Below are 12,151 nucleotides of genomic sequence, written 5' to 3'. Positions count from 1 at the left end.
TCCACACACTTGAGTGTAGATCTTGACATAGGGCTGAATTTCCTATGGCTTACCGACCGGTTTCTGGGTGGTATTGGCCATTGTGGGCGGTAAATTCCTTACCTGAGTTACGCCAACAGTTTCAAGGTACCGCTGGGGAGTGGACCGCCGGCACGCACCGTCCTCAGATCGCCCTGGCGCAATATTCGGCTACACGGTGACCCGTCGGTAAGTTTTTAAAAAATGCCCACGAGGATCAGTAGAGCAGGGCGGTAGTTGCGTAGCTCTGCAAGAAAAAGGTTAGTAATTGTTTTTTTGCTAATTATTTCAAAAATGTGTTGTGGTGAATTAGTTTTAAAGTGTCTTAAGAATGTTTTATTTGATTTTTTAGTTGATGTTTTTTGAAAAATTATTTTTATTGTTTTTCTGGTGTTAGACCCAACTGGCAACCTCGGGGTAAATTTTTATTGATTTTTTAAATTTTTTGCCCATTTTGTTTACGAACCGCCCAATCGACCCTAAATTGCACTTTTTTCCCCCCAGAATGGGGGTGCAAGGCCCATGTTTTTCGCTCAGCACATTTTTAAATTTTGGGGGGAAAGTTTTTGCCGGCGATAATCTTCCCAGTCTTAGCGGTCTTTTGGGTGGCGATGGGGCACTGGCAGGCTGATAGGAAATTATAGCCCAGAGTCATCTTCTTCCCTTCTTAGGCAGTCCCTCGGCGTCAAGGATTACTTGTTTCCACATTAAAATGAGTTCTAAGGTGACTGATGAGACAAATACGGGATCTGCAGTCTCTGTCATTGATGAGACAGATGGGGCTTAGAGGGACGGATGGGTGGGGTGCTTGATTTGACGTACACTTTTTATGCTGTTTGCACTTGGCTTCCTCATGCTCCCGGCGAAGAGACCGAAGTTTTCGGCGCCTTCTCGGATGCTTCTCCTCCACTTTGAGCGCTCTTGGGCCAGGGATTCCCAAGAGTCGGTAGGGATGTTACTTTTTTTTTTAAGGAGGCTTTGAGGGTGTCCTTGAAGTGTTTTCTCTGCCCTCCAGGGACTCGCCTGCCGAGACGGAGCTTGGAGTAGAGTGCTTGTTTCGGGAGTCTAGTGTCGGGCATGCGGACAATGTGGTCTATCCATCGAACATAAGAACATAAGAATTAGGAACAGGAGTAGGCCATCTAGCCCCTCGAGCCTGCTCCGCCATTCAATAAGATCATGGCTGATCTGACCGTGGACTCAGCTCCACTTACCTGCCCGCTCCCCGTAACCCTTAATTCCCTTATTGGTTAAAAATCTATCTGTGATTTGAATACATTCAATGAGCTAGCCTCAACTGCTTCCTTGGGCAGAGAATTTCACCGATTCACAACCCTCTGGGAGAAGAAATTCCCTTTTAAATTGGCTCCCCCGTATTCTGAGGCTGTGCCCCCTAGTTCTAGTCTCCCCAACCAGTGGAAACAACCTCTCTGCCTCTATCTTGTCTATCCCTTTCATTATTTTAAATGTTTCTATAAGATCACCCCTCATCCTTCTGAACTCCAATGAGTAAAGACCCAGTCTACTCAATCTATCATCATAAGGTAACCCCCTCATCTCCGGAATCAGCCTACTGAATCGTCTCTGTACCCCCTCCAAAGCCAGTATATCCTTCCTTAAGTAAGGTGACCAAAACTGCCCGCAGTACTCCAGGTGTGGCCTCACCAATACCCTATACAGTTGCAGCAGGACCTCCCTGCTTTTGTACTCCATCCCTCTCGCAATGAAGGCCAACATTCCATTCGCCTTCCTGATTACCTGATGCACCTGCAAACGAACTTTTTGGGGACACAGTGTTTCTGTAGTGTAGCGGTTATCACGTTAGCCTCACACGCAAAAGGTCCCCGTTTCGAGCCCGGGTGGAAACATTACACGCGGTGTCCACCGGTACGCTTGCGGCCTTCCGCGAGAGGTGGGCACCGGAGGGACTGGAGTGCATCATCACGCCCGGCAACCAAATTTTAATTTGATTTTACGTTTTAAAGTTTAATTTGTTTAAATTGCCGGTGTTTTTAGTGTCCCCTTCCCTTTTATAGGGGGCACTGTGGAAAAATTGTGATTTTAGTGCCCAAAAAAAAACAAAAAAAAGAAAAACAAAAAAAAAACAAAAAAAAACAAAAAAAAGGAAAAAAAGGGCCTTGTAAATGTCTGGTGTGTCACCCAGGTCAGGTGGCACGGTTTAATGTTTTATGTTTTGCAGATAAACTCCAAAAAGAGTTTCAAGCATAAGGAACCCCAGGTCCCTCTGCACCGCAGCATGTTGTAATTTCTCCCTATTCAAATAATATTCCCTATTTTTTCCAAGGTGGATGACCTCACATTTTCCGACATTGTATTCCATCTGCCAAACCTTAGCCCATTCGCTTAACCTATCTAAATCTCTTTGCAGCCTCTCTGTGTCCTCTACACAACCCGCTTTCTCACTGATCAAAGCTGATCGAGCGTGGGTAATGCTTCGGTGCTGGGAATGTTGGCCTGAGCCTATCCTGCCAATGAATTTGCAGGATTTTGTCGATGCAGCGTTGTGGTACTTCTCCAGTGCTTTGAGGTGACATTGTGCCATCGTGTAAAACACCATTGACATAATGCCATAACGTAAAATGGGCGATAGAGAATTGGCAGCCCTTTTTACATCTCTCCTGATTTTTATTTCTACCCCTTGGATTTTTCGGCGGAGGTATCTCATTGGATAGTGACCAGGAGCAGAACCCATGGGCATGGATAATCTTTAAGGACATTCATTTCATTTTACTACAGTTTTTATGTGTGCCAATTTCTCTTTTGTTCCTCCTCACTTTTGGGCATTGATAGCTTGCTGGGGTGCAGTTCTAGTCTTGCCAGGCACCATGTTATATAAAAAGGAAAAATAACATATATACTGAAAATCTGAAATAATGAGAACTTTCTGAAGCTACAAGGATACATAAAGACTGCTATCTGGGGGGAAGGTTGGGAAGGTGGAAGCTGCGGTGGAATGAGGTTACAGCGGACCTTTTTTATGAGTTGTAAAATTCTGCCAGAAGTTAGGAGTAGCCGCTCCTTGCATCCTCTCCCTTCCATGTAGATGTCGTTAAAGGAAGGGGGATTGGAAGATGATTTCATCTACTGGAATTCCTATCAGTTTCACCCCCCCCTTGCCTCCAATGAAATGTGCAGCTACATGAAGAAGGGAAACGTATTTGCAGGGTCCTGATAGAAGGGTTGGTGAAATTTACAAAGGGTAGCTGTCAGCCTTGGCTCAATGGTAGTGTAAAGTCCTGTCCCCTCAGTACAGATTCACACGAGGCATGTAGTGAAGTCAAGGTCACTCTGGACCTGCACCTTTATTTCACAGCTCTGGAATGCTGCACTTGCCTGAGACCTGTCCTTATATACCTGTCTCTTGCAAGTGCACCCCTGGTGGTAAGGTATGCTGGTGGTTACAGGTCATTTCTTATTACAGTCATGTATAGCATGTTAGGATACAGTTATATATAATAATGTAAGATACATGACATCACCCTCCCCCAAGGTCTTATTGTCTTTATAGGTTCAGTCTCTCAGGTGGTCTACGCTCTCGCGTGGAACGTCCGAGTTGTGGTTCAGTTGTTTGCCTTGGTGTCTGTTTTTCTTTGGGTGTGGTTGCTGGTATCTCGCCTGGGCTGTCTGTTTCGATTAGTGTGATTGTTGTTGATTCGCCTGGGCTGTCTGTTGGGATTGCCCTTTCCTCAGGTTGTTCCCTCTGTCTGTCCACCAGGTGTGGTGCGAGTTCCACATTGTACTCTGCCTCTGGTTCCGCAGTGTTGTTGGTAAACCTGATTTTGACTTGGTCTACATGCCTCTGGCAGGTTTTACCATTGTCCATTTGTACTACCAGTAGCCTGTTTCCTTCCTTGCCCGTTACTGTCCCTGCAAGCTATTTGGGACCCCTGCCATAGTTTAGTACAAACACTTTGTCCCCTATCTCATTCCATCTCCCCCTCGGATTTCTGTCATGGTACTCAGTCAGCTTACGACGCTTTGCCTCAACGATTTCATGCATGTCTGGGAGGATTAATGAGAGTCTTGTCTTTAAAGTCCTTTTCATCAACAGTTGCGCGGGGGGGGGGGGAATTCCAGTCAATGAGTGCCGACGAGATCTGTATGCCAGCAGCAGTCGCGACAGGCGACCCTGCAGCATGGGACCTTGGATTTTAAGCAAGCCTTGTTTAATGATTTGCACTGCTCTCTCTCCGCATGGCCATTGGAGGTCGGCTTGAATGGTGCCGTCTTGACGTGATTTATGCCGTGGTCAATTATAAAGTCTTGGAATTCTGTGCTGTTGAAGCACGGATCATTGTCACTGACCAATATGTCAGGGATTCCGTGCGTTGCAAACATGGTTGCGAGGCTCTACACAGTGGTGGAGATTGTGCTCGAGTTTAAAATGGTGTATTCAATCCACTTTGAAAATGCATCTACAACTACAAGGAACATTTTGCCCATGAATGGGCCCTCATAGTCTACGTGCACCCGCGAGCACGGTTTGGTAGGCCAGGGGCTCAGTGGAGCCTCCCTGGAGGCATTGCTGAGTTGGGCACAAATGGTGCACCTTCGGACGCAGAGCTCTAAGTCCACGTCAATACCAGGCCACCAGACGTGGGATCTGGCCATGGCCTTCATGAGAACGATCCCCGGGTGCTTGTGGTGGAGCTCCCGGACAAATGCCTCTCTGCCTCGCAGAGGCATGACTACTCGGCTGCCCCACATCAGGCAGTCTGCTTGTAGTGATAGCTCATGCATGTGCCTGTGAAAGGGTTTTAATTCCTCGGGGCAGACATCGCGAGCCTCTGCCCAGTCACCGGTTAGGACACATCTTTTTACTAAGGATAACGTGGGGTCGCTGGCCGTCCATGCTCTGATTTGCCGAGCCGTCATGGGCGAACCTGTGGACTCAAAGGCATTGATTGCCATGACTATCTCACAGTCCTGTTCGTCAGACCCTTCCGTGGTTGCCAGGGGTAGCCTGCTGAGCGCGTCGGCACAGTTGTCTGTGCCTGATGGTATCGTCGTAGGACGCCAGCATGAGTGCCCACCGTTGAATTCGCGCCGAGGCGTTGGTGTTTATTGCCTTGCTCACGGTTCGGAGGGACGTGAGGGGCTTGTGGTCGGTTTCTAACGCGAACTTGGCCCCGAAAAGGTATTGGTGCATCTTTTTGACACCGTACATGCATGCGAGCGCCTCCTTCTCTACCATTCCGTACCCGTGCCCCGCCCGCGAAAGTGACCTGGAGGCATAAGCTATGGGTTGTAATTTGCCCGCACTATTGACATGTTGCAAAACGCACCCGACCCCATACGCTGACGCATTGCATGTGAGAACTAGCTTTTTACCTGGATCAAAGAAAGTCAAAACACTGTTGGAACACAGAAGGTTGCGTGCCTTATTGAAGGCGCGTTCCTGGGCGTCACTCCAAAACCAATCGCACCCCTTCCTGAGTAACACGTGGAGAGGCTCCAGCAGTGTGCTTAAGTTCTGCATGAAGTTCCCAAAGCAATTGAGTAGCCCGAGAAAGGCGCGCAGTTCTGAGACATTCCAGGGCCTGGGTGCCAGGCGAATTGCTTCTGTTTTGGACTCTGTTGGTCGGATCCCATCCTCGTCACCACTGTAAAGTCCTGTCCCCTCAGTACAGATTCACACGAGGCGAGTAGCGAAGTCAAGGTCACTCTGGACCTGCACCTTTATTTCACAGCTCTGGAATACTGCACTTGCCTGAGACCTGTCCTTATATACCTGTCTCTTGCAAGTGCACCCCTGGTGGTAAGGTATGCTGGTGGTTACAGGTCATATCTTATTACAGTCATGTATAGCATGTTAGGATACAGTTATATATAATAATGTAAGATACATGACAGGTAGCACCCTCCCTCGGGGTCAGGAGGTCATGGGTTCAATCCCCACTCCGGAGAGTTGAGCACGTAATCTAGGCTGACACCTCAATGCAATACTGAGGGAGTGTTGTACTGTTGGAGGTGCCATCATTTGGATCAGGCATTAAATGGAAGTTCTGCCTGCCCTCTCTAGTGGACATAAATGATCCCATAGAACTATTTGAAGAGCAGAGTTCTTCCCTGTGCCTTGCTCAATATTTATCCCTCAACCAATGTTACTAAAAAAGAGATTATCTGGACATTTATCTCATTGCTATTTGTGGACCTTGCTGAGCCCAAAACTGGCTGCTACGTTTCCTACATTCGTAGAGTGACTACACTTCAAAAGTACTTCACTGGCTGTACAGTGCTTTGGAACAAAGACATGAAAGGCACTATGTAAGTTCTTTCTTTCTTTAGTTTCCCTACACCTGCTGGGAAAGGGGTGAATTTAAAATTAGAGATTTTGCTAAGGGTTGGATTTTCGGGTCTTCTCCGCTCGGTTTTTCGCCCTGGAGCGGTGGCAATGGCAGTGGTGAGGTGCTTTGGCCTGGCAGTCAGCCTCCAGTGCCCCGCAGTGATCTCAAGTCCAGTTTAGCGGCGGCGCTGAGCAGCACCGGCCGGAAGAGATGCACCCAGAGTACAACACCCTTGATTCTTCCCCGACCCGTATGCCCCGAAGTGCGCCTCACATTGACCGCTTGGGAAATCAGGCGGTCCAACGATCCCGACAGTGGAGAGGTAAGTAATGGTCTCCTAAGGTAAATGTGATTGATTTTCTTTACATTTTTTTTGCGATTTGCGTTGTGGTGGCATGGGCACTGTTTTGGGAATGTTTCTGTGGTTTTTCTTTATGTTCCCCCCGCCCCAGGCATCTCTTGGAGTGTTCCTGTCCCGGCTCTTTAGCTCGGGAGTTTCCCATCCTAATGCCCTAAGAGAAGTGCACAATGCCTCTTTTAGCACTGCACTCCCTGATTCAGGGCCCAGCTGCCCAAACTTACTTACTTACTGAGGCGCAAACTATTCCCTGGCACTAACTTTACCGCCCCACTGCCATTATCGCTCCAAAATCATCAAAGCCGAAAATCCAGCCCTATAGATCTTCCAGCGAGATACCGCTGCAGTATGCCTCCCTCTTAATGACATGAGTGTCCCAATGATGCCAAAAATGGCTAATGCTCCTAACCCCGGGATTTGGGATAAGGTCGGGGCACATCCAGCGAGCGGGCAGCTGTTGTGCTCCATCACAGATCCAACCCCCAAATGGCCTCTTTGGGAATTTCTGGCCTATTATTTTCAGTTTTGAAGAATGATACATACCTGATATGTTAACCTGTTTTTTCTCTTTACAGTTGCTGACTGACCAGCTGTGTATTGTCAGCAATTTCTGTTATCATTTCTCTCTCCAGTACTTTGCCTGGAGGACCATTCTTTATACAGGAGTCTAAACTGTGAGTGTTGAAAGGCTATTTAAGTGTGGAGGGTATCAAATCTGAATCTGATCCTATCCTCACTCAACATACATATGTACGCACTTTCTAGCAGGGAGTCACCTATAATGATAGGACCTCTTCTAGCACTGACTAAAGTAAGCTAATTCAGCATTAGTCGGTAATGGTCTGTCAGATCTTCTGGTCTGTATGTCTCAGCAACATGGTAGCTTCACCAAATGAGGTGTAGCAGTGTGAATGAGGGATCTGGTCCCCAAGTCCCCAAAGATGATTTCACCTGGAGAGGGAGAAGACTTGCCCCAGCCAGGAGTGAGTGGGAGAGAAGCACTGACTGCCTCACCTCACCTCACCTTGAAGAGAAACTGGGAGTTGAAGAGCTAAAAGACGTACTGTGTGACCTTGCTTTGCATAGTGTGCGTTAAAAGGTGTTTGGAAATTGGATTAATCAAGGACTATTGTTTGTAAGAGAAAAGGTCCTAAGACGGCCGAGCCCTGTAACAGAGGCCTCTGGGAATCTCAGCCTTTTCTCTTTCAATGAATTTTACATATCAAAAGATTGCCCTGCTCATATCCATGACATCACCAAGCTTAAGATTTTGGCCTCGCAGTTGGTTAAGCTTTCAAACTGGTTTATAATCAGAACTCCAATTTCTTAACCTTGTGTCCACCTCTAAATGTGACGATGAGAGGCAGCAGTAAGTAGAAAGGTGGTAAATAAAAAGTTGAAGTGCTATTTTTAAAGTTGGAAAATAGATTAAGTTAGTGCACATAGAAAATAAGCAAAATAAAATCTAAATGACAAAGTGATGAGCAAAACTAAAGTGTTTTTTTTTATTGTGCTTATTTTTAGAAGTCAACACTACAGTAATAAAACAATTGCTGCCATTTCAATATTAGTGTTGATGTTGTGTCACAGTACTTAAGCTGAAAAGCCACCTCGACCAGGGAGATGGGGACTTGCTGGCAATCTAAGGGTTAGATCTCATTCAATGTTGACATTCTTATTAATGAGACAGATGCCCTGATTTTTGATAATGATGCTTCTGAATAGTTTTTTTGATTTAATACACTTCATTGTTGTTCAGTGCCCTGCAACATAACATTGCCTATTGCGTGGTTTTCTTTTGGTGCGGGGAGTTTTTGTTACTTGGCTGCAATAAAATGTCAGCTTGATCCTTTGCCATTGGTGTCTTGTATATTATTCCAACGTTCACCGGAGATTTGCCTTTATGGGGAGTGGAAAATCCAGCACAGAGAGAGGGGAGATGGTATAAAGTATTTAAATGCATATCCATTCAAATATAACAACTCCAAGAGGCAATAAATCTAAGGCATAAAGAGTTGCCACAGAGATTAATTAATCTTTTCTTTCAATATCTTCCAACTGAACTAAATTCAGATTGACACTCCATCCAAATTGATAGCACTGTCAACGTGTCACATGTTATCTACGGAGTGAGTCACGGCAAGTCTGCACTCACTCAGTAAAAGAATACGAATTTACAGAACAGCCAGCGTGTCAGTTGTTAACTATGGAGTGAGTCATGCCAAGACTCCTTGCACTCAGTGCACACATCAAAATTCAAAACCAATTCAGGGCCAGCAGCTGCAACAACACGTCAGGGAAGCAGTATAGAGAATCTTCACTGAGAGGTTCATGAATAGGACTGCATAATTTGTTTCTTGAATAAAGTATAACTTGAAAATTGTATGAATTTTAAAATGTGTAGCCTGAAACAAACTGCATACATTAAGGACTGTATAGCCTGAAGACTATAGACCGGGAATCGCAGAACCTGAGGATTATATAGACTGAGAACTGTGCAGTATGAAGACTGTATAGACTGGGGACAGTGCAGTCTTAGGACTGTATAGACTGGTGACTGTGCAGAATAAGGACTGTATAGACTGAGGACTGTGCAGAATAAGGGCTGTATAGACTGGGGACTGTGCAGTAAGAAGACTGTATAGACTGGGGACTGTGCAGAATAAGGACTGTATAGACTGGGGACTGTGCAGTATGAAGACTGTATAGACTGGTGACTGTGCAGTATGAACCCTGTATAGACTGGGGACTGTGCAGTATGAACCCTGTATAGACTGGGGACTGTGCAGTATGAACCCTGTATAGACTGTGTACTGTGCAGTATGAACCCTGTATAGACTGGGGTCTGTGCAGAATGAAGACTTTCCACTTCCGATACATTACTATTGTTTGCAGAGCCATTGGCCATCTTTTCCCCACACTCAAAGTCTCCCCTCTGCGTTGCTTCATCCCTCATCATCTTCAAGAGCTTCACTGAGACTTACTTCTTCAACTACTTCTTCAGTCATTTCCCCTAATTCTCTTGCCCAGGTCCAAACCCAAACGGTGAAGCATCTGGTACATTTTGCTACAGTAAAGCTGTTCTTCGTTTGCCGCCTCTTCTTCCCAGGATAATTTCCTAATCCCGGTTGAGTCAGCTAAATGCCATAGAACGATAGAGCCATGGGACTCTTATGTCACAGTTAAATACTAAACCATCAGGCTGAGGAGGGCATCATTTTCCTGTATCTATCACAAAACCATAGAAGTTAACAGCACAGAAGTACGCCAATTGGTCCATCGTGTCTGTGACAGCTCTTTGCTAAAATGGCAGAACAATCCAATACTAATTCCACTGTCGTTCTCCCTTTAGCTTTGCATTTTGTATTTCCTTATGATTCAAATGTTTATCTAAATTTGTCTAAAATGCTCTTAATTAAATCAGGATGGAAGTGGAGGTAATATAACTGGCATCAGTGATCCCAGCCTGGTGAAGGAGAAATTAGCCCGGGGTCCCACTCCAGATAACATACACGGATGAGGATAGGGTCAGGCTTGCTATATCTCCCATGGACAAATAGCTTGCCAATATTTTCTGTTTGAAATATTTCACTGTGTATAATTATCTGCAAGATAGGGACAACAGCTGGGATTAACTAAAGCCAGTATTAGGAATAACAACTTGCATTTATATAGCGTCTTTAACATAGTAAAACATCACAAGGCACTTCACAGGAGCGTTATCAAAAAAAATGTGACACCGAGCCACATAAGGAGTTATTAGGACAGATCGAAAAGGTAGGTTTTAAGGAGCGTTGTAAAGGAGGAGAGAGAGTAGAGACGGAGAGGTTTAGGAAAGGAATTCCAGAGCTTGGAGCCTACACAGCTGCCAATGAGGGAGTGAAAGACAGACAAATGATTTCAAAACAAGGATGAGAATTTTAACAACTAGGCATTGCCAGATTGGAAGCCAAGAAAATATATTGAAAGGGGATAGTATTGGATAAATATTTGAATTAGTGGGAAATATACAATGGGTCAGATAGCTTCCTTCTGTGCTGTTAACGTCTATGGTTTTCTACAGGAAAATAATGGTCTCCCCAGGTCTGATGGTTTAGCATTTAGCCGTGACGGATGTGGCAGATAACTGGTTTATCCATTCACCCCAAGTCTGGCTGGACCACATAAAGCATCATCAGGTCCTACTCTTGTCTGCCAAAACTGCTCACTATTCCAGGATTGTTCTGGAATGCAAAGATAACCTCTGGGTACTATTCTCTACTGTTAACCGTCTTCTTGAACCCCTCTCCCCTGTCTCCACCACACTCACCTCCAACAAGTGCGAGGAGCTCCTGGACTTCTTTGTCTCAAAGATTGAGACCATCCGATCAGCTGCGTCTGCCACTTCCCTTTGTCCCCCTAGCCCACCGGGCCAAACTTCCTCAGAGGTTCTCCCCTGCCTTAGCCCTGAACTCGCATCTCTCTCCAGTTTCTCTCTGATCTTCCCTATTGACCTCTCCACACTCATCTTGTCCATGAGACCCACTTCTTGCTCCCTTGACCATATTCCCACTAAACCGCTGACCACCCAACTTCCTTTTCTGGCTCCCATGTTAGCTGACATTGTTAACGGTTCTCTCTCCTCAGGATCTGTCCTCCTCTCCTTCAAATCTGCCATCATCACATCACCCCTCTTTTCAAAAAAATCAACCCTGACCCAATTTGTGCTTGCAAGCTACTGCCCCATCTCCAACCTCCCTTTCCTCTCTAAAGTCCTTGAGCATGTTGTCGCCTCCCAATTCCTAACCCATTTTTCCCGCAATTCCATGTTTGAAACCCTTCAATCTGGTTAATGCCCCTGCCACAGTACCAAAACTGTTGTGTATGTATAATATATGTATATACCCTGTACACTCAATGTAGTTACATAAGACCACTGAATGTATCTTCACATTGTATACACTATGCCTGTACCACCAGAGGGTGCAACTGGTGGAGACCTAGGGGTCACCTGCACACTGCAGGTAACCAAGTATAAAAGGGAGCTCACCTTACTGTACCGTCATTCAGGAGCTGCAATAAATGGACTAAGGTCACAACAGTTCAAGTGCAATACCCTATCTCGTAGAGTCATTACTAGAGTGCTTACAGATACAATAACTGGTGACGAGATTACGAATCTCCATACGAAAAATGGCTAACCTTGGCAACTTTCAACAATTCGCTGATGGGAAAGGCTCAAACACTTTTTCATTGCGAATGACCTGACTGGAGATGACCCAACCTCGCTGGCTGATAAACGTAGAGCTATCCTGCTCAGCAGTTGTGGGCCCACCGTCTATGGCCTTGTCAGGAACCTGCTAGCCCAGAGAAGACAACAACCAAAATGTACGCGGAGCTCGGAACGATGATACAGGAACAGCTCAAGCCTAAAGAGAGCATCCTCACGGCCAGACACCAGTTCTACACACACTGGCGGCCCAAAGGC

General features: G+C 45.9%; 1 non-coding gene across 1 annotated transcript; it reads left to right on the top strand.

Annotated features, from left to right (window-relative positions):
* The first annotated feature begins 1,813 nt into the window (after positions 1-1,813).
* trnav-cac (transfer RNA valine (anticodon CAC)) lies at positions 1,814-1,886 on the top strand. The gene has a single exon. It is a non-coding gene; the product is annotated as a tRNA-Val (tRNA).
* Positions 1,887-12,151: the final 10,265 nt, after the last annotated feature.

This window comes from Pristiophorus japonicus, chromosome 4 (assembly GCF_044704955.1).
Source record: "Pristiophorus japonicus isolate sPriJap1 chromosome 4, sPriJap1.hap1, whole genome shotgun sequence".
Classification (NCBI taxonomy): domain Eukaryota; kingdom Metazoa; phylum Chordata; class Chondrichthyes; family Pristiophoridae; genus Pristiophorus; species Pristiophorus japonicus.
This window is presented reverse-complemented; position numbering and strand designations above follow the sequence as displayed.